This window comes from Callospermophilus lateralis, chromosome 13, assembly GCF_048772815.1.
Source record: "Callospermophilus lateralis isolate mCalLat2 chromosome 13, mCalLat2.hap1, whole genome shotgun sequence".
NCBI classification, from domain to species: Eukaryota; Metazoa; Chordata; class Mammalia; order Rodentia; family Sciuridae; genus Callospermophilus; species Callospermophilus lateralis.
The window spans coordinates 92,129,930-92,153,136 of record NC_135317.1 but is presented as its reverse complement, the minus strand read 5'-3'; the positions used below and the strand labels follow the sequence as shown (position 1 = coordinate 92,153,136).

At 36.4% G+C, this 23,207-nt stretch overlaps 2 pseudogenes; both read right to left on the bottom strand.

Moving 5' to 3' along the window:
- Nucleotides 1-7,164: 7,164 nt before the first annotated feature.
- LOC143412133 (primary cilium assembly protein FAM149B1 pseudogene) lies at nt 7,165-9,327 on the bottom strand (annotated as a pseudogene).
- An 11,648-nt stretch (nt 9,328-20,975) lies between these two features.
- Nucleotides 20,976-22,661, bottom strand: LOC143412132 (primary cilium assembly protein FAM149B1 pseudogene; annotated as a pseudogene).
- Nucleotides 22,662-23,207: the final 546 nt, after the last annotated feature.

Sequence of the window (23,207 nt, the reverse complement as noted above, 5' to 3'; positions counted from 1 at the left end):
CACCACCACATAAAAATAAAGGCATTGTGTGTGTCCATCTACACCTTAAAAATAAATATTTAAAAAAACTCTATCTCATAAAATTGTGACAAGAAGGAAGAAGGAGAGGCACAGGACTAAGTTGTTACTAAGACTGCCAGGTGCTTTACTGTGCTGTGTGTTATCTCAGTCATACTGTAGGTATTTTACAGAAAAGGAAACTGAGATTCTGGGAAATCAACTATTTGTCTTGGTTCATATATCTTAGAATAAACATGAATTGAGCTCAATTTTTTGTGACTCAAATTTCTCAAGAAACTCAAGAAAAGGGGAAACTTTTCAGTTTTTCCCTTTAACTCATTGAATTTGTAACAATAATTTTATAGCACCCAGCATGATTTAAGTTCTCATTAAATATTGGTTCTTTTCTTCACTTCTGATTTGTTCTGATTTGCAGTTTGAATTTTTTTCATCCAGGATCCTAAAATAATTTGCAGTAAGTAAAGCCATCTCTTTTATCTTTAATAAGGTCAAAGATTCCTCTTTGCAATTAAGTCTGAGTAGCAAGCTTGTTCTACTCCATCAGATCAATTACTTACGCCTTGGGGATGCATTTCCTACAGAGTTGAGGAGGGGAGACTTTTAGATAGGAGTAGGTAGACAGCTCCCACCAACTGATTCTTTAAGTGCTCTGCTATTGTTCCTTCTGCTACTTTCAATGAATGCTTTGTTTCTGAGGTTCTGTCTCCCCTGCTAATGTCAGAAGCATACTACACCTGCATAGTGGAGAGCAAGCCACAGTGCTCCTGAGTAAATAGGGAATTGTGTAATATATACCTCTGTTGCCTTGCTCCTTAGTTGAGATCATTCTGAAGCCTGTTCTACCTGGTGTCCAAGAGGACTAAGCTCCAGGTTTTCACAGTGATAACTGGTTTGATTCTGCGAGTTTGCTGATTTAGAACACTCCTTTGCCCTACTGTTACTTTCTGGAGCCAATACCTAAATAAACTTCTTATTCTCCAGTCCTAGCTAAAGTTCCACTTCTGGGGGGAAACTGAATCAAGGGGGCTGCCTTCTTCATTTAGAGTTTTGTACTAGAAAGGATGGCGGAATTGAGTTCCAACTGTGCAAAGACAGACACTTTACACTTGATACTTGTTTTTGGAATTTTTAAGCTAAACTTTAGTAGGGTATGATTGATTTTCATGTGAAAATAAGTGAGGCATATGATAGATGAATAGAAAGGTGTTGTGAAAGAGAAAATATTGATGAGCCTTTTAGGATACAGAAAGTGCATATTCCACACCATAGACTTTCTTTGAAACAACTTTGGATAGTTAGGTCTCCTAAATTTATATTGTGTTACCTTTTGGTAGGTGAACATATCCTCCAACACATACATGTAATAAATGTATAAAACACACATATACACACATATATATTATGTGTAACAGATATGTAATGGATATTTAATATATTTAATGGATACATATGCATTATCTCAGTGCTATATAACTACCTCTACCTTAGTTGCATTCTGATATCTCAGTAGAAGGTAAGGAAACTGAGTTAGACACAGCAGTGCAGAGAATTTAGCACGTGGATAGCATTAGTTCTGGGATGCCATGAAGTAAGTTTGAGGGCTGCTAAACGATCAATTACTTATGCCTTGGGGATGTCTGCTACATCAAATGTACATATGATGCACATTGATTTCTTTGGCCTCCTGAGTTAAAAACAAAAATCTATTACAATGCTTTAAATGTCTTTAATGGCCATTTATCCATTCAGTAATACTTGAATGCTTGCTGCATCTCAGTGCCTCATTAAGTTAGGTTTGGGAAAAAATGCAGAAATATGAAACAGTGCTTCTAGCTAAGGAGGTGGCCATCGGATGTAATTAGAGGTGAATATTCCCCAGAATAATGGCAGAATTGTTGATGTTATGATGATGTCCTTGTACTATTTCTCTTTTAAGACTTTCAAGAACATCCTTCATTATTTGTAGATAGCATATTCAGCATTTGCTTGAAAATAAGATAGCCAAAGTCACCCATTAGCAATGGCTCAAGGTATTCAATTGATTTTGAATATGATATTTAGTTTTCATTGATATCCTATGATTGACATTTGAGTAGAGGTAATCTAGCTGATTTCATATGGAAGACATTCTGTGATATGTAGACTCATTGTAGTATTAAAATATATTGTTTTTTTGTTTTGATATTTGTATGATTTATAAAATAACAGAGATTTGGAGTATTCTTGTGCAGTTAAAGATAAATAAGTGTCAGGTTTTTAAACACCTTCAGACAGTTAATACAAACCCTTCTCCTCTTTCACTATTGCTTAGTAATTTTAAAGTTTAGAACACATTGCACTTCATGTGAACAAACTTTCACAATTCCAATTACTGTTAATGGATGATTCTCACCTGTAGTTTTAAAAGAGTAGGCCATTTATTTAATTAATACTATTCTCATTTTTGAAAGTCAGGTCAATGGTTTCAACTTCAGTAATTTTAAGTTTATCTCTCATGTTTTATAGGCAGCGTTTAAAAATAATGCAAGTAAGTCCCCTAGGATTAAAACCATAAAAGGATTTGAACAAGTCAATTAACAACTTAAGAGGTAGTTGTAAAATAGGGAAAATATTTGAATAGCTTTTAGAGTCTGTGCTATTTTACTTATTATAGATTGCAAAATATATTACTGTGTGCAATAAAATTAAGGGAAGGGGTTTTCCATTGGCATATGGGACAAATTTTATCTCCCAAAATAAATTATATATTGTTTTGCAGAGTAGCCATTTATCATTTATGTTTGTATTTATGTTTGCAAGTTCAGGTCAATAAATACGCTATTTTTGAGTGCCATTAAAATGAATAAACTTTTTTTTTCTTTTTACTATTTAGTTGTATAATGAAATTACCCACACATATGCAATATCTGTAAAAATGACTTAACAGTTATTTTTCTAAAAATAATCTAGATAATTGTGTTTATTTAACACTGTCAGTTATACTAAGATCAATTTTTGTGAATAAAGCAGTAAAAATTAGCAACTGAGGTAGACATTGGTGCTAAAAACCTTTAAATATATACAATGTAATTCAAAAAATGCAGAGAAAAATATAATGATGATCACTTTTTTTCAGTAGTTACCAAAATTTGACATTCATATTTTATACAAAAACAGGATCCTTTCCCTTTGATCAACTCATAAATAAAATTGAAATGTGGGTTTTCAAGTTACTTAGAATTTATTTTAAAAGTTTGAGTCTATTTACCTACTCTCACATACCCACTTTCTGTATTTAGATATGTATTAGTAATATCTGTGAATCTTGCACTTTTAACTCTGAAAATACATCTACATGTAATAAGACTTGGACTGGGGAGTTTAGAGTACGATAATATAATTTTCTACTTAAGGATTGTAACATAACACTTTCCAATAAGTAGTCACCTGCAGCTTCAACTGGGTGTTGAGAATGAATGCAAAACATACTTCAAGTGATACCAAAGAAATTATTTCACTAACTTAATTCTACCAAAATTTTAAAATGCTTTTTTTCCTTCTCTGTTATTAATATAAACTTCTTAACATCAACTTCTTCAGAAATAGATTTAAAAGAAATAGATTTATATTTAAAAGAAATATAAAAAATACACAAATGAAGGGTAAATACTCTTAGCTAAGTGCTCTTCATTTTTGAAATAAAATAAAAATTAAACAATATGTGTATTAACATGGACCAGAAACTAGATCATGGTATTATTTCTTTGCTGACCTTAACACTGCATATTTCTGTGGACTATAGCAATTCCTGTTCCTATTAATTAAACTGCTTCAGAAATTCATAAATCATTTTGTCATTGATGGTTCATCTGTTTTTTATTAGTGTATTTATGTGTTGCTAATGCCATCTTACTTAGGCACCAGGCTTGTCTAATCTATTTTTGGAAGTAAAAAAAGAGTTTTATACACTGAAATTTAACCAGTTGCTTTATGTACTTACTATATGAGATTACATCAGTCTGGGTGTCATCCCAGCCCTCCAATCCCCCCACCCCCACTGAGGATGGAACCCAGGGGTGTTCTACCACTGAGCTGCACTGCAGGCACTTTTTATTTTCTGAAGCAGGACCTCACTAAGTTTCTGAGGCTGACCTTGGATTTGCTATCCTCCTGCCTCAGCCTTCTGAGAAGCTGGGATTATAGGCCTAGTCTCTCTGGCCTTTTCTAAGTAATATTCTTCATCAAGATTTTTTAAAAACAGACTTTTCCTAAGTAATAAAATTTTTCTCTGCAAAAGTATTCAAAACCAAAGATAATGATCCAGAAAGACAATTTATTTCACTTTTGACATTCCTTGATTGCATATGTGATTATGGATATGGAGATATTATATATATATATATATATATATATATATATATATATATATATATATATATATAGGATTGTTTCCCTTTGATCAACTCTCATATATATATCAGGAATAGAACCTAAGGGCGTTTAACCACTGAGCCACATCCCAAACCCTTTTTTTCTTTTTTCTTTTGAGACAAGGTCTTGCTAGATTACTTATGACCTTGCTAAATTGCTGAGGCTGGTTTTGAACTTGCAATTCTCCTGCCTCAGCCTTCTGAGCCACTGGGATTACAGTCATGGGCCACCATGTTTGGCCATATGGGATTTTTTTTTTGGATCACCAAAGGATTCTAATCATTAGACAGCAATCAAGCTGCAGTTTATGAAAAGATATGTAAACATTGTGAACTCTAAACAGAGTAAATTTTGTCCATATTGATTGCAATATCTCTTCAAGTTCCTTGAGAATAGGATAAATATGAATGTAGCTATCTTATTGAAGAAAGAGGATTTTTAGATAAAATGCCTAGGAATAAAACTGTAAAATGGGTCAATCCAATGTGGTGAACCTGAAAGTATATTGAAATAGATCAATGTGTAGGGTCAGAAAATTGGTACAATCGATATAAAATTGGTGGATGACTGTCATAATAAGCAGGTTAATATTATCTCTATATTAGTAAAGTCAGTTCTATTTTTGCTAAATAACCTCTTCCAGAAGAAAATTCTGACAGTTGTGGAGAACTAGGTCTTTCTCTTTTCAAAGTTAATTCTAACCCATTTAAAAACATACTATAAAAAACTTAATCCCACTGGCATTATTCCTTTATATGCATTAAACAACTACCAACCATGAAGAAGGACACTAAATAGAAGGGATAAAATCATGAATGGAATGGATCTAGTTCTGACAACAGTGAAATTTACAGTAGAAAAAAAAGACATTAATTTTTTTTTTAATTGCAGACATAGACTTAACTATGATTTTGATGGGCTACAGAGGAAAATTGCTAGATGTTGTGAGAAGGCAAGACCTTGTTTAGTCCAGCAGACTAAACATCTGCATCTCGAGAGCATTTATCAAATTACTGGGTCTCTTGAAACATGGGTCTTAGAAGCTCTGTGCCTTTCCTTGGATTTGCACTGTTTGAATTGTAGTTTGCTAGGCATGAAGCCATGATTGACCTATTGGTCAGAACTATCTTGTTTGTAAATGAGAATTCCACAATAGATGCAGATAGCCAATGTGGTAGATAACAGAGAACCTGATCTCTTGAAGACTATTATGACTTGCATTGAACTATCTTAACTCCAATCTTTGGGGTAACCAAATTTCTACATACAGAGTCTTACTTAATGTATTCCCACATTCTTTCAGCATTTTCAGTCTGAGTGGAGTGCTACTATTGTATTCTAGGATGTTCCCTGAGGATAGATAGCCTTAGCACCTTGCATTATTTCTGCTCCATAGTTAACATCTTGAGTAGGGAAAGCTTGGGAAATTCTTTTGTGCTGTCTAAGGTCTTCCACCACAAGGCAGAATATCATGTGAGGAGGGTGTGGTAGAGGAAAGGGGCTCAAGACATCACTCTGAGAAGCAGACAGTTTCCACTCACCTACTACAAAATATGTACCCATAAGGTATGTCCCCAGTGACCCACTTCCTTTGCTCATACCCTACCTAGCTACAGTTACCATCCTGTTAATCCCTATTAATGAATTAATTCACGGATTGGGTTAAAGTTCCCATAGCCCAGTCATTCACCCTTATACATGAGGTTTTGGGGACACCTCAAATCTAAACCATAACAATACTCACATTGACTATTTATATTTGGACTTATTCCTAGGCTTTTAATTCACTTTTTAAGTAAAATTTTTTAGTGGCATAGAAGATACCAATCTTTTAATTTGTCCCTAATCTGGCCAATTTGGAACTCCAGCTGTCTAAGTTTGAATAGGGGCCTACTGTTCCAGGTCTGCTATTCTCTTTCCTCCCCCATGGATAGCCAATACTACTTCTCTGTGATTATTCCTTTGAATTAACTTCATTAACAATGACAAATTCAGGGGCCTTTTAAGGTCCCTCTAGAAGTCTGAATGTCTTTAGCCTTGATTTGCCGTAAACAGACTTAGAAGTAATTGTTCCTGAAGAAATTATAAAATTTAATTGAAATATACAAAATAGACAAAAATGGAAGGTTTAGCTTTATTTCACTGTGTTGACCAAATATCAGGTAAATTCATAGCCTTACTACAAGTCTAAAAAAAGTAGTTTTATTGAAAAATCAACATATCACTATCAAAATAATCTGAAAAATTTTGAGAATTTAAGAGGTCATATTGAAAAAAAGAACACTAACAAATATTAACGCCTATTTTAGATAGGTCATATGATCTAAAGTATCCAAATAGAGAGATAAAGGAAACAGTATAACTGACTATAAAATCCATCTATGAAAAGTAGGAGAAAATAGAAATGTTTAGGATATCAACAAAGGGATCAAAACTTTTCAGTAGTAAAATTGAAATAGCAGTCACTTATCTTGGAATACTATTTCTTTAAAAGGATAAAAAGTTACCATAAAAGACAAATATATTAATAGATTTGACTATGCAGACTATGAGTCCTTTGAGCCCAGAGCTGTGAGCTTTATCTCTTTTCCAAGTATGGTGTTTTCTAGAATGCATTCAAGTAACAATGGATGGATTCTAGTTGATCTTGTATACATGCTCTCCATCATTTGATGGTCGAACACCGATTCTTGAAGTCTTCCCACATGTTTGCTGCAGCCTGATAGGTTCTTCTCATTTGCCTTCTGGTCCCTGCCTGGTTTTAGAGATTGGCCACCTCTGCTTTGAGATATTTGTAGAGGCATGCAAATGAGGACCTGCAGATCCCCTACTGGGTCGGGCTCCATGAGGGTACTCAAGTGCATGTGAATGATGATACTGTGTTTCTGACATAAATGACCCAGTTGTATTGGACCTGGAGAAGAAGTTAGATAAAAGGAGCCTATCTTGAGGCTGCTGATGGTTAGGCTCATCCACCACTTCCCTTTGGGCTCCACTGGAATCACCATGGGGTTTCATTTGCCTTTGTGGCCCCACAGGGCTCAGGTGTTCCACTTCACTTGTGCCAATAGGTGGCAGCAGGTTATTTCGCCTCAGGGGTATTGGTGAAGGAGAGGAGAGCCAGTCAACTGCCAAAGGGACTTGTGATGCTCTGAGGATTTCTTCCACAGGTCTTGGTGTTCCACTGCGTAAGTGGCTTGTGCTGATTGGAGGAAGGGTACGTGGTGGGGGATTACGTCTCCTGGCAGACTGCACTTTATATGACAGACATGATGTCCTAAGCTCCAAGGCTTGGTTTGGCCAATTTCGGGTTGAAAAGATGGTACTGGACCCAGGCCTCATAAGTAGCTTGTCATCAAGATCTAGGTGCTTGTCAGTTAGGTAGAGATTTCTTGGCTGTAGAGGCATCCCAAGGAGCCTATCTTGAGGCTGTTGATGGTTAGGCTCATCCACCACTTCCCTTTGGGCTCCACTGGAATCACCATGGGGTTTCATTTGCCTTTGTGGCCCCACAGGGCTCAGGTGTTCCACTTCACTTGTGCCAATAGGTGGCAGCAGATTATTTCGCCTCAGGAGTATTGGTGAGCCAGAGGAGAGCCAGTCAGCTGCCAAAGGGACTTTTGATGCTCTGAGGATTTCTTCCACAGGTCTTGGTATTCCAGTGCGTAAGTGGCTTGTGCTGATTGGAGGAAGGGTACGTGGTGGGGGATTACGTCTCCTGGCAGACTGCACTTTATATGACAGACATGATGTCCTAAGCTCCAAGGCTCGGTTTGGCCAATTTCGGGTTGAAAAGATGGTACTGGACCCAGGCCTCATAAGTAGCTTGTCATCAAGATCTAGGTGCTTGTCAATTAGGTAGCGATTTCTTGGCTGTAGAGGCATCCCAAGAATCAAGAGATCATTCGCATTTGGCTGATGACCACTTGCTTGACAGAGACTCATCAGATTCGAGGTGACAGACAGCACCTTGGACTGTGGCACTCCAGGTAACACCAAAGTGTGTGGTTCACTCAGCACACAGAGACTTTCTGAATCTGGTCTGGTGACTGCAACATTACTCTCATTGTCAGAAGCAAATCCCTCCCAGTAACTACGTGTCAATTGCTTCAAAGAGCTCACAGTTTTGCTCCACACTTCGCGAAACACACAAGCAAGAATGTCCTCTTTCATGCAGTAAAATGGAGCAATGGGGGGGTACCCTAATTTCTGTTTCTTTGTAGCTGCTTCTGATTTATTTTCATGAAATCCCTCTTCCAAATCTGTATGGTCGAAAGCTAGGTATTCCTCAACTATTCCTTCTGAGAAGATTATACAGTCTTCTTCTCTTTCCACAGCACACAATCCAGGGGATGTTGCTGAATCTCTTTCTTGAGACAAGGCTGCATCATGTGAAGCTGAAATAGCAGGTGGGGATCTAGGATATAATCCATAACCTTCACTTGGAGTAATTATCTGTTTACCCAGAATCCTGAGGTGAGGAAAGCTAGATGTCCACTGTTGGCACTCTTCTTGTAGACTCTTGGTATGCACACTTGACTTTTGCTCATATAAGAGCTCATCAATGGCTGTGAACATGGCCTGGACTTTATCAGTGGCATTTTTATCGAGTTCACCATATCCCCAGGAGAAGTCTGAGCTGCCTTCTGTAGAGATCCCTGTGCCACTTGGAAAAGCAGATCCTGAATTCCCAGGGTTGCCTGATGTTAAAGGTGATTCTTGAGTGAAGTCAGACTCACTTTGGGAACTTGTGTCTTTTTCATGGTCATTATTAGTAGAGGAAATTTCATCCAGTTGCTCTGGAAGGGGATGTTGATTAAGAGCATGTTTTGTTACTCCTTTCAGCTCCAAGGTCTGCGGTACCGCCTTCCAAGTATGGTGTTTTCTAGAATGCATTCTAGTAACACTTAAATATTTGCTTTGCTTATGTTAGAACCTGCAGTGGGAAAGGAAAAAAAAAGTCTATTATGTAACATAAAGAAGGCACTTTAATTTGTGGTAAATGCATATGGAGATTAGTACTCGATATTGAGAGAGAACATCGAAGGGATATTTAACCCAGTTGAAAAGGAGTAAGTTTCAGGGTGTTGTGTTGTGGTTATTTCTGCTAGAAGCAATGCCTTCTGTGTTCTAATTTTAGATTGAACCCAGGGCCTCACACATGCTGGATGAGCACTCTACCACTGAGCCACAATCCCAGCCCAAGAAGATACTTCTTAATTGGGCACTCAGTTTTGTATGTTTTGAGGTATCAAACTAAAATAGAGCTGTTTGGGTGGCAATTTATAATTGAGAGAGGGGACTGGGAATTAGAATGCTATTTCAGTAACCAAAATAAAATATAAAATAAATGATCTAATGACAACTTTATCATTTTTAATTTTTTTCCAGTCATTTCTAATCCATTCTTGGAATTTCCCAAACCAGCACACAGTCTCCTCTAACCCCTGCTCCTTCTGTGTCTATTATGACTTTATCTACTCTATTATCCAGTAACTCAGTAGTTATCAAAATGCCTGTCCTCCCATTATCTAGCTCATCCCCAGATCCTCCTGACCCTACACATGAAGTTTTGAACATATGCACATCTCTTCCTACCACACCAGCCTTATTCTAAGCACCTGTCATTTCTCACCTGAACTCTTCATTAGTCAGGAGAAACAACTATTCCATTTCTAGAATCCATTTTCTCTTTTACAGTCAGAGGGATCATTTTCCCTCTAGAACTCAACACTTTTTTTAAAAAAAAATTTTTTTAATAGACAAATAATAATTGTACATATTTATGGGGTAAAATGTGGTATTTTGATGTGGTTTAAGGTCAAACTAATGAAGCACCTCATATACTTATTCTTTGTGAGAATATTTAAAATCAACCTTTTTACTCATTTTAAAATATACAATCTATTATTAGATCACTAAAAAGAAAGATAACTATAGTACATAAAACTAAGCCTGTGTCTCCCTCATTTACATCGTTGAGTAAATACAAGGAAAGCAAAATCTTCCAACCTGGAAACTCTTCACAATGTTAGTAGAAAAAGAAAACATTGAGAATGTGATGCTCATCTTAGGCAGGTCCACTCAGAGACTAGAGAAAAGATAGAACTATCATTTTATTAGGCAATATAACCATTTATATCATAGCTTTCAAATTGATAATAATGAGTCTAAAGTAAGACTAATTGGACTTGGTAGCACCATTTATCACAAGTAGTTAAGGTCCTTAACTTTACCTTTTAATTGTGGTGACCATGTATGTTAACTAGTGACCTTTATCCACAGGGAAACCTAAAAGAACAAACAAGGCTCATCCTCAGAGAAAAAGGCCATTTACTGAGGAACAGCTCTGTTTATTTATAGAGCCAGGGGTGGTTTGACAGTTATGTCAGTTAAACAGTTTGATGGTTTGACAGTTGGCATGGGATACTTTCTGATTGGTGGGTAAGGATCATGTGAGTCAGCAGGGCTCACCATTGGACAGCTCTTCTGGGGTGGGGGGGTAATGGGTAAGTTAGTCTTTGGAGCCAGGGCAACTCCCAACAAAACCAAATTTCTTATATCTTTAGTATGGGAAGAAGTTCTGTCACCTGGAACAGGTACTCACCAAGAGAGAGGGCCACTATCTCCTTTGATGTTTATTTTTCAAAAAGATAGTCCCTGGTTCTTGGGGAAGATTCCTGGGTTGCAAAGCTGACAAAAGGAAAAAACAAACAAACAAAACCCCACAACCTTCCAGCTTTCACAGGAATTTACATTTCAATTGCTAATCTTCTAAAGTAAATATAAATAAAAATGGGCAGAGAAATCATTTCCTTTATTTTCAGCATGGAGAAATAAGCTTCTTATTTTTAGTTTTTAGCTTTTGATGTTAACACCAAAAACATTTTCATACTTTCCTGTCTTGCTAGGATAAAACCCAGGGAAATTTTAAGGGGCCTGTATGGTGGCAGGATCCCCTGGCCTGTCTGGCTATCTTGCTCCATGCTCCCCTCTCAAACATTTTCAGCTACATTGTTCTTATTTTATCAGAATTCACCCCACATTGCTTAGCATAACAAAAATACTTTTCTGTTTCACCATCCCTTCACCTGAGTTACAATTCCTTATCTTTTTCATTTCATCTTCAAAGTTCCTTTCATTAACAGCTGCCTGTTGCAGGAGATTTTTAGCTTCAAAAACACAAGGGCTGTATCAGTTTTTGTTGACTATTGCTTTATGCTGGGTTCAAAGTATTTCTTTTTGGCAAATAAAATAAGTACCTTACTAATCTTTTGTGATGAATGGGTAAGAAAGAATAATATGAAAATTAAGTTATTAAAAAAAGAAAAGATAATATGATTCAATATTAAAAATCTGGAGGTCAGAAACTTCTTAGGATTAAGGGATTGGAAAAAATAAGACTGTAGAACTAATGTCTTTAACAAAGAGAATGACAAATTTGATATAACACGTCTCTTGTGTACATAGGCATACTCATACATATAAGTCAAAAGTCAGATAATAGAGGGAAACATACACCAATGGTTGAGTTGTTGTATTATGAAACGTTGTCAGAGTTTATTTTATAAATAATTAACTAGAAGATCCAGATGAGATTGAGATAACTTCTAACCATAGGAAAAAATGTCACCTGTAAATGAAGCAATGCACATTAAAATGAGATGCCATATTTAATAGTTCTTGTACTTTTTAATATGGATGGGGATAGATTGAAACAGAAACTTTTTTACATTGCAAACAGAAATATAAATTTGTATAACTGTTTGCAAAATGATTTGTCAGTATTTTTCAGGAACCCTGAAATATTTGTACTCTTTGATCAAGTAAATCAACTTTTTTTAAAAAAATAATGTTATTGTATTTTTTATACCTTTATTTTATTTATATGGTGCTGAGGATCAAATCCAGTGCCTCACTCATGGTAGGCAAGTGCTCTACCACTGAGCCCAAGCCCCTGCCCCAGTAAATCAACTTTTGACAGTTTACCTAAAGGTTGTATTCTGAAACTCAGAATACAACTCAGTGTTTTCTATTTTATAATTCACTTATGATAGTATAAAGCTGGAAATAGTCTTAATATTCAAAATTGGAAGAATGTCTTATTAGTTTATGAAATTTATATATTAATGGGGTAAATTCCTGTGTAAGCATAAGGTGTTTGAAATAATACGGGAAATTTGTTTTTCTATGTTATTTTTTTATGATTCCCAGATAATGCACAAACATTGTAAATTAATAACAGAACCAGCATTCTATTTACTGAGACCTGTATCAAAAGCAAAAACATTAAACAGGAAAGACTTGTTGAAAACATACTATATATACAAGTCATCTTCAAAATCTCCTACTTAGGTGAGCTCAATTTAAGGAAAATATTCAGTGAATTTTTTTTTCAGGTAAAACAGTCAAATCAAGATAACTGCTTGTAGAATTCAGCATGTAGTTTTTTTGCTCTTAGCTAATAGCCTGTTTATTTTTGGTTCTGTTTTCCTGGAAAATTATTGACCAGGTTTCCAAAGACATTAGCGATTCCAGTAAGTGACACGTTACGTAGCTTATTGCACTGGTTGTGAAAATATTATCCCTCCCATTTTCCTGCGAATGCTGTAGGCCAAAAAAAAAAAAAAAAAAAAAAAAAAAAGTCAAAAAGCCAGCAAAAACTAAGCACAATAAAAACAACACAAACAAAAATTGTTCAGACACATACACTATCCACCTAAGGCCTGATTTTCAAAATGTTATAAAATTATATCAGATATGGCATTTTTACTTTATGATGTTTAAACACTGATAATAAGGATTTTTTTAAACTTAGCTGTTTGATTCTGTTTGGCTTCAATGACTCGAATATGCACATTTTTATATGATTTGTGAAAATTATATGTACAATTTTTTCAGCAGTGGTTGTAATGTGGAGCTGCTTTCTTTGGTTTCATGACATGAAACCATTTCTCATTAGGAATAAAAATCAATCCCTCACTCAATTATACTGTTAGCTTGCAGTTGAAGAGAAGTTTATAGAAAGTGTAAGACTTTGCCAGGTGACAAAAATGAGATAAAATATTGCAGAACATTCCTTGGCAGCATTTGCATCACCATTTGCCACATGAAAATAATTAGATCTCATTGTGTTTTTCTTAATAATTTTGAAAGGAATAATTTGATAAAGAAGTTTGATTTCATTGACAGCAAAAGAGGCATCTTGGGATAGTGAATATATTTTCACTTGAAAGAATGTAGATAAATGAACAGCAGGTTTGTTGACCTTCTTAAGTAATTACCTGATCTGATTCACCAATAATGCTTCACACATATCAAACTTGTTTTTCACATCCCTTCCTAATCTTATACTTTTCTTTTAGCATCATTTTCATGAAATTAAGTGGGCACATGTATGCAAAATAGAATTACTTTGCTATTAGTGAATAAATATGTGCCTGCTGAGCCAGATAGTCCTTTTTCTTTTCAGTGTGTTCTTTTTTTCTACAGAGATCATGTTTAGTTCTAAAGTTTGTATGAGAAGAATATCCACAGGGGCCATGAAAATTTACATCTTTACTATTCCTTAAGTCCAAGCTGCATTGTTTACCACTATGGTTACATTCCTTCAGAAATGGAGTAAGATGTTATTTGCTATGTTTTCAAAATAAATTCACTTTCAAGATTATGACAAAAATTCAAATACTACTAGAATTCTTGGGAAAATGAGATGTTATGCCATTTCTATATCTTTGCTAAATAGTAATGTTTTAGTTTTATTAACGATATGGAGACTCCTGAAAAGAAAATATCATTCCTTCCCTCCCTCCCTCCCTTCCTTCCTTCCTTCCTTCCTTCCTTCCTTCCTGCCTACTTTCCCCTCTGTCTCCCCTACCCCAGCCACTTCTGACTCTTTCTTTTTCTTTCTTTCCTTTTTTCTTTTTTTTTCCTGCTTATTCTACTTAGGTTTAAGAAAGAGGTTAGTATTGGATAGGCATCTTTGTAATGATCTGATGAAATATGTAGAAAGGACAATGGATTTGGAAAGAGTTTGAAATTCATTGTGTTTATAAGTGTTTCTGATAATCTAAAATTTTTAATATAATGTCCTGTTTCCTATTGCATTCTGAAATCCCCAAATAAATCTCACTTGATTTGATATGTTATAGGCACAATCATGTAAGGATATCAACCAGGTCGTCTTCATAATAAAACAGGAAACTTGATAGCAAAGGATGTGGCAAAATGGATATAGTGAAACTCCTTGGGGAAGTAAGCCTCAGGCCTTTTAATTTGTTGTGAAAGCATTTTTTTTTTAAATGTGGCTTCAATTACAACCTTAATGGCTATTCTATAAATTAATGTAATTGGTAAACTTTTTTGGTTATTGTTTGTCGTGAGTCACAGAAAAACTGAGATGGTAAGGAGCTGCAGGAAGAGACTTAGAGGAAGCATTGTTCCATATTTAGGAGGGGACTTAATCCTAAAGAGGGGGGGTTCCCTGCCACAGGGAACCTTACTGCAAATGCTAGATAATTAATGTTTCATGGACGATGTCAAAGGTGGCTGTCTTAGGAAGAGAAGGTGATGGTGGCCTCTAAGGGGATTCCTATTTAACTTTGGATCATTCTTCTTTATGTGTCCCTATCATACAAAAACTGCAGTCACTCAAATCTTAATGAAATAGCAAAGTAGTCAAAATTTATTTTTGTGGTTCTCTTTCTCCACACCACAATCTCACTCCTTTGAAAACAGTCCTCCCATTTTGAACATCTTCAAAATCCCTACATCTTCCTGCCACAGGCTGATGATTCTCCTACTCCATCTCTTCCTTCTGTTTACACTGACAATTCCAAGTATCAAATCTATGTGTTGGTCTTCAAACAAAAACAAAAACAGCTTTTTTGTTCATGTCTTTGTATTATCATCTGAAGAAAATGATTCAACAGACCTTACAGATTTAAGACAGGATGGAGGACCCCAGGGGTTGTTTAAGCCTGAGTTAATTCCCATCCATCTCTTGAGTAGTCAGCATGGGGGCAGGGACCAAGCAAGCTCAGGCAACCTATGGGCTCCATGGGGCCTCCTGGAGGTCAGGCTGGCCTCCTGGCTTCCTTCCTTGACTCCCCTGGGGGCAGTGCTGTAAAGACACACACCACCAACTGTGAACTCAAATCATGAATGCCAAACATATAAAGGGGAAGAGTTTTTGTATTTAGAAAAATATGATTTGGAACATGATCTGCCCATGTTGCCTTTAAATTTCTCAGGGGGCCACATGACTTTATTCTCAGCATCCTTTTCCTCCTTTCTTCTGCTCCCACAGCCTTGGGTTCAGAGAACAGAAAGCAGCTGCCTGGAGGTAACAGGCTCCCATGATAACTAAGCAGAAAGGGAACAGAAGTGAGAAACAGAGCATGTTCAGTTTCCTGATGTCTGCTGGTGATTTATTTTAGAACATCTACAAGTGATCTTGTGCTTATTTTTAAGCTTGTATACATGGGTAAAATATAAATGTGGTCTAGGCTTAAATTCTGAATGGCGTTCTGTATGTTAACACAAGGGATAACATATTGAAGAAAGACTACAAGGCCAAAGCTATTTCCTTGATTTTGATAATCATTTATTATAATAATAGAAATTACTTATGTAATGTAAATCTCCACTTTTTTTTTTTAACAGAGTGATCACAAACTGTGCCTTGTTTAAAATAAGCAATCTTCATTATGTGTATTTTCTTACACATGATACTTGAAGCAAAACAGTGAAATGTTTGATTTTCCAAATAATTTGCCAGGATCTTTGGGCATAATTTTTTTCTTCTCCTCCTGAGAAAGTGCACATACTTGCAATTTAGTCTATTTGAGCAGAGCTTTTTTTCTTCCCTTAAACTGGTCATAAGCATATGGGAGTGGGATTCAATTTGGTACAAGCTGTTGATTTATATTGAACACTCAAAAAAAATAAGGTATCAAAAAAATTGTAAAATAACCAGTGATGCACTAAAATGTATTGAAAGTTGGATAAATTATGCAAAATCATTCTGATGTGGGGCTTATGGGAAAAAATAGGGTCATGGTTAATTTTGTTTAGTGTCTACAGTTATACAGTTACAGTTTTCAGGTAACAGATTTAAGAAACTTATAGAAAAAAATAAATTCACACAGTGGCAGTAAGATAATTATTATCATGTCTATCATGTCAGGACACTTACTATCGTGGGGTTTGTTATTTTTGGAAACACACAATTAGGCATAGCATATTTAGAGCTCTAAACCTGTAAGAAAGATCTTGAACATATATTGAACATAAACTTGAAATATTAAGTTTTTTAAATGATATAATTAACAATTTGTTCTATCTGTCCATAAAATGGGCTTCTGAGAAATCAAGTGGTATACTTTAAAGAAACAATCAAGACTTTAGAGACCAGAGTTTCATTTCCATGCTTATGATTTCAGGGAAGCAGTCACACACCTGGTGCTTATTCTCTTGTGAATGGGCTAGACTATGCAAGGAGAGTGCTTCTAGTTCTGGGTGGTCTGACTAGAACAAGGGACAGGTCGGTCCTAGATTCTTTGTCACATCCATTCCATCTGTCCTGGGTACCTTCCCACCCTTCTCACCTGAATTCCATTGCCCTATGTCTTCTTGGTCATCCTTTTTCTGCTTAAGACAGCCAGGCCTCAAGGTTCATAAGATTTCCTACTACATGCTCTCCTTCTTGCAAAGTATTGTGAGTTTTATAGCTTGCTGTTTAGTTTCACCTCCATCAAATTACCCACATCCTGTTCAATTAAACTTCATTTTCAACTAGTAATAAAAAGTACTCAGATACAATCTGAATAAGAGATGCACATGGTTCTTAAAATTTAGTGTATCTTGCAAGCATCACCCAGATTACCTGTTAAAAATTCACATTTGGATCCTGCTCCTGGAGCTTTTTAGTGTCTTTTTTGGGGGTGGGGATTATAGATGGACACAATGACTTTATTTTATTTATTTATTTTTATATGGTGCTGAGGATTGAACCCAGTGCCTCACACGAGCCAGGAAAGCTCTCTACCACTGAGCCAAAACCCCATCCCCATTAGTGTCCATTTTTAACCAATATTACCATAAGTTTCTGATGCTAGTTGAGAAACATTACTCCAGAATTTTGTAAACTACCAGAATTTAGGAAGAATTTAAGTCAAGTTACAGGTAGTCCAGAGGTGGACTATTTGATTTTTGTGATAAGATGAATCAAATCACATAAGGAAATTGGTTGTGATTTTATATAGATAGTAAAATAATGTATAATAAAATTCTGTGTGATTTTTCTCCATAGCCTGTTTTTGGTCTCTTGTGGAGAGTGAGAGCTATATGGATTGAAGTGCTTTCCATGTGTTGGAAGCTTCATCCTCAAGGCAGTGACATTGGAAGATGGACCAGAACGGGAAGTGATTATAGTCCAAGCTAACTTCACCCTCCTGCATGAATCAATTCAGATTGTAAAAGGCCTTGCAAGGGCCTACGTACTCTGTCTCTTGCTCTCATACTCTTGCCCTTTGCCTTCTGCCATGGGATGGATGACACAGCACAATAGCTCTTGCCACACACATGGGCCTCTGCATTTTAGACTTCCCGGTCTCTGAAATCATCAGAAATAAATTCCTTTTCTTTATGAATGACACAGACTATGATCATCTACTGTAGTGACACAGAACAGACTAGGACAGGGACCTATTTACCTGTAGGATAATTCACTGGTACTTTTTTTTGGAGTTTCACAGATGACAACTCACTTTGGAATATTTAGAATTCACGAATTGAAAAAGAAAAGGGGGGATCATAATAGAGAAAAAGGAAAATAAATGAATTCTAAAAGTATAAAGATCATTGAGTAGAACAGAAATTTTGCTTCATCATAACATCTTATCTGAAGGAATGTTTTTAAAGAATTATAAAACATGGGGCTGGGGATGCGACTCAGGCAGTAGCGTGCTCGCCTGGCATGTGTGCGGCCTGGGTTGGATCCTCAGCACCACATACAAAGATGTTGTGTCTGCTGAAAACTAAAAATAAATATTAAAAAAAAATTCTCTCTCTCTCTCTCTCTAAAAAAAAAAAGAATTATAAAAGGAAATCTTCCTTAGTTATTCCACACATAAAAGGGTTTTACTATTTTTAATTATTAGTTACTGTTGATTTCTTTAATTCTCCTCATATCCTCATTTACATGGCTTATAATGCTCTGCTTATTTAATTAGCAATGTTGTGAAATTCCTTTGACCTGTTACTCAAGTGTATAGTACTAGGTGCTTATGAATGTCAACTTTCTGGGCCCACTGCTGACCTACTGAATTGGATCTTGCATTTAGACCATCCCTAACTTATTTGTCTGTTTTAAAGTTTGAGAAGTTCCTTGGACTTTATCACACTGGAGCTCATTTCTATTTTTTTCCCCTTATGAAATAGGTAAAACTGATTCTTAACAGTTTTAAAAGATAGCTGTGCTATTTTGGTATGAGTTTATTGTATTGTTTTTGTTTGAAGAAAAGGTCAAACAGGATTTTGCTGAAATGGATTAAGTCTGTACATAATATTTAAAAATAAAATTAATTTTTCTAACTTTTGAATTCAGAGTTGATAAAAACAAAGAAACTTAGGTGAAATTGAAGGTATTGATGAAATTGAAGTAAATGTTTCTTTACAAGAAGAGCTATTAGATTTTTCAAGTCTTCTAAAATGTAATAACATTCTGAGATGGATGTGTTTCAAGTTCAGACATCTCTTGCCTATCCAATGAAGGATGAGGAAATATCCACACTGCCTCACACTCCCACCTCCTGGTTTTGTTTCTTCAAAACGGTTTTTTATAGTGCAAGTTTTCTAATGTTCACATTCCATTATATGATTATAATTTCAATCATTGTGTAAGCTTATTTGTATATCTAGATGTATGATTGTCACATTTGTTGTACTTAATCATAATATGTCCCATCCTGAGATTTAATTTGGAGTCATTTCTTCAATGCAAATATTTCACTAAATATTTTTATTCTCTTCCCAAACATAGTATAGTGAGTATTGTTTCCTCTAACAAGAATGCTAGAGAAGGTAGGCTGCCTTTATACTGGAAAACCAGTGGTGTAGGTATGCAATTCTTTGGTTGCTCTTTGTTTAACAATGTTATATATAAGACTGCATTTTAAGCATTGATTATTTCCTTCAAGAAATCTCAGATCACTCTGATTTTCACACCCTTTCTTTGCTGACTGTACATTATGTTCTTTTTTAAAGAAGTTTAGTTTCTTTTCCAGATGCCTTAGTTTTATTATCAATTTTTCATCGTGTATAACACGTTTTAAGTTGGTGAAGATTCTAATTTTTTTTTCAGTTTGTGATTACAAGCAAGTTAAAAAATACTCTTTTAGTTGTATTAAAAATGTAATTCAGTGCAAGTTGTTTGAAGCATCTGTCCTCATGTGATAAAGTATTACGTTGATATAATTAGTCACCTCAAATTATGATTTTGAATTTATCCACTCTGAAAATTAACAATAAGATCTAACACTGGTAATGATAATTAAGGTAAGTTCAATGAAATTTAAATACATTTAAGCAATAGTTAAAACCACTACTGTATTTATGAGTACCCTCAGGAAAACATTCATGGTAAAATCTGAAGTATGCCAAGGTTCTTTTCTTCTGCTGTTAGGATATGTTTATATTGGGTCAATTTCTTAGTCCAAGTTCTTAGATTCTTAAGGAATTTGTGCTTTGGTGGCTCAAAAATAGTTTCTATAAATTATTTAAAAAATAATGCTAACTTTTCTAGAGCTTCAGGAGAAAAGCTTGCAAGATAAGTTAAATATTTGGGAAAAAACAGAACCAGTAAAATGCTTTAAGAAGTAAATTAGCATAAGCTGACATCACACAAGCAAGGTTGAGCTGTTCTAAAAAAAATACGTGATATAATTGGTTATATGGGTTACTTTATACCAATGCTGAGGCCTTTAATTACTCAGCCCTTCCATTTCATTCTCATTAGTAATCTAATGAGAAAGCTTTGGGAATGATGTTTATTTTATGAGTAGCTCAGATTTTTTTGTAGCACTATATCCTAAAAAATGACAAAACTGAGTACAACTCTCAAGAAATTAATACAAGCTGAAATATTCTGAAGCCAGTGATATTGTTAATATCAAATCATTTGCTACTTATTGTTGTATATATAATTTCATAGAATCCTATAAATGTACTAATCATCTTTAACAGACAACATGAGCAGTGATTTGGGGGCAATTATTCATTTTTACATCTTTGGGGTACAGTCTTTACTGTCGAGTGGAATAGGTTAACTTACACTGAAAGACAATAACTGGAGATAGAAACATTATCCGTGTAGTCAGTCTTTTGGTGGGTAGTCTATTGTTTTTCTCAGTCATTTTTACCAAAATAACTCTTCCTGAAGATGGATTCTAGTTGATCTTGTATACATGCTCTCCATCATTTGATGGTCGAACACTGATTCTTGAAGTCTTCCCACATGTTTGCTGCAGCCTGATAGGTTCTTCTCATTTGCCTTCTGGTCCCTGCCTGGTTTTAGAGATTGGCCACCTCTGCTTTGAGATTTTTGTAGAGACATGCAAATGAGGACCTGCAGATCCCCTACTGGGTCTGACTCCATGAGGGTACTCAAGTGCATGTGAATGATGATACTGTGTTTCTGGCATAAATGACCGAGTTGTATTGGGCCTGGAGAAGAAGTTAGATAAAAGGAGCCTATCTTGAGGCTGCTGATGGATAGGCTCATCCACCACTGCACTTCAGGCTCCACTGGAATCACCATGGGGTTTCATTTGCCTTTGTGGCCCCACAGGGCTCAGGTGTTCCACTTCACTTGTGCCAATAGGTGGCAGCAGGTTATTTTGCCTCAGGGGTATTGGTGAGCCAGAGGAGAGCCAGTCAACTGCCAAAGGGACTTGTGATGCTCTGAGGATTTCTTCCACAGGTCTTGGTGTTCCACTGCGTAAGTGGCTTGTGCTGATTGGAGGAAGGGTACGTGGTGGGGGATTACGTCTCCTGGCAGACTGCACTTTATATGACAGACATGATGTCCTAAGCTCCAAGGCTCGGTTTGGCCAATTTCGGGTTGAAAAGATGGTACTGGACCCAGGCCTCATAAGTAGCTTGTCATCAAGATCTAGGTGCTTGTCAATTAGGTCGAGATTTCTTGGCTGTAGAGGCATCCCAAGAATCAAGAGATCATTCGCATTTGGCTGATGACTACATGCTTGACAGAGACTCATCAGATTCGAGGTGACAGACAGCACCTTGGACTGTGGCACTCCAGGTAACACCAAAGTGTGTGGTTCACTCAGCACACAGAGACTTTCTGAATCTGGTCTGGTGACTGCAACATTACTCTCATTGTCAGAAGCAAATCCCTCCCAGTAACTACGTGTCAATTGCTTCAAAGAGCTCACAGTTTTGCTCCACACTTCGCGAAACACACAAGCAAGAATGTCCTCTTTCATGCAGTAAAATGGAGCAATGGGGGGGTACCCTAATTTCTGTTTCTTTGTAGCTGCTTCTGATTTATTTTCATGAAATCCCTCTTCCAAATCTGTATGGTCGAAAGCTAGGTATTCCTCAACTATTCCTTCTGGGAAGATTATACAGTCTTCTTCTCTTTCCACAGCACACAATCCAGGGGATGTTGCTGAATCTCTTTCTTGAGACAAGGCTGCTTCATGTGAAGCTGAAATAGCAGGTGGGGATCTAGGATATAATCCATAACCTTCACTTGGAGTAATTATCTGTTTACCCAGAATCCTGAGGTGAGGAAAGCTAGATGTCCACTGTTGGCACTCTTCTTGTAGACTCTTGGTATGCACACTTGACTTTTGCTCATATAAGAGCTCATCAGTGGCTGTGAACATGGCCTGGACTTTATCAGTGGCATTTTTATCAAGTTCACCATATCCCCAGGAGAAGTCTGAGCTGCCTTCTGTAGAGATCCCTGTGCCACTATAACTTGGAAAAGCAGATCCTGAATGCCCAGCGTTGCCTGATGTTAAAGGTGATTCTTGAGTGAAGTCAGACTCACTTTGGGAATTTGTGTCTTTTTCATGGCCATCATTAGTAGAGGAAATTTCATCCAGTTGCTCTGGAAGGGGATGATGATTAAGAGCATGTTTTGTTACTCCTTTCAGCTCCAAGGTCTGCGGCACCGCCTTCCGAGTGTATCTGGAGATCATCCTCCTCCTCTGCCTCCTCCTCAGCTGTGGCCGGGGCAGGTAGGCCAGGGTGGGGGCCTCCAGGCCTGACCCTCTAGCCGGCTCTGGCTGGGCCCCGTCTCGCCCTGTCGCCTAGACTAGGGATCACTACTGTCCCAGGGTTCCCACCTCTCCTCAAGATTCTCAATTTTAAGAATAGTAGTTTTCTTTGATAATATCTGTAATGATTTTCTGATTTTCTTTCCTTTCCTTCCTTCCTTCCTTCCTTCCTTCCTTCCTTCCTTCCTTCCTTCCTTCCTTCCAAAGAAACTGTGTGTTCTGATTTGTTTTCTTTTTACTACAGAAGTAATAAATGGCAAATTTCATCACTCAAGACACTAATACTTATGTTTCCTTCTTTACTGCCACTGCCTTTCAGGAATTACCATTGATCTTCTGCTTTGGAACTTAATGAGTTGTTATGTCAGGTGGCCACAGGGTATAATCAAAGCTGATTTATACTCAGAATAATGGGAATATATCCACTGAGAATGTAAATGTCAAATTGCTGAGCACTATCACTGGAAG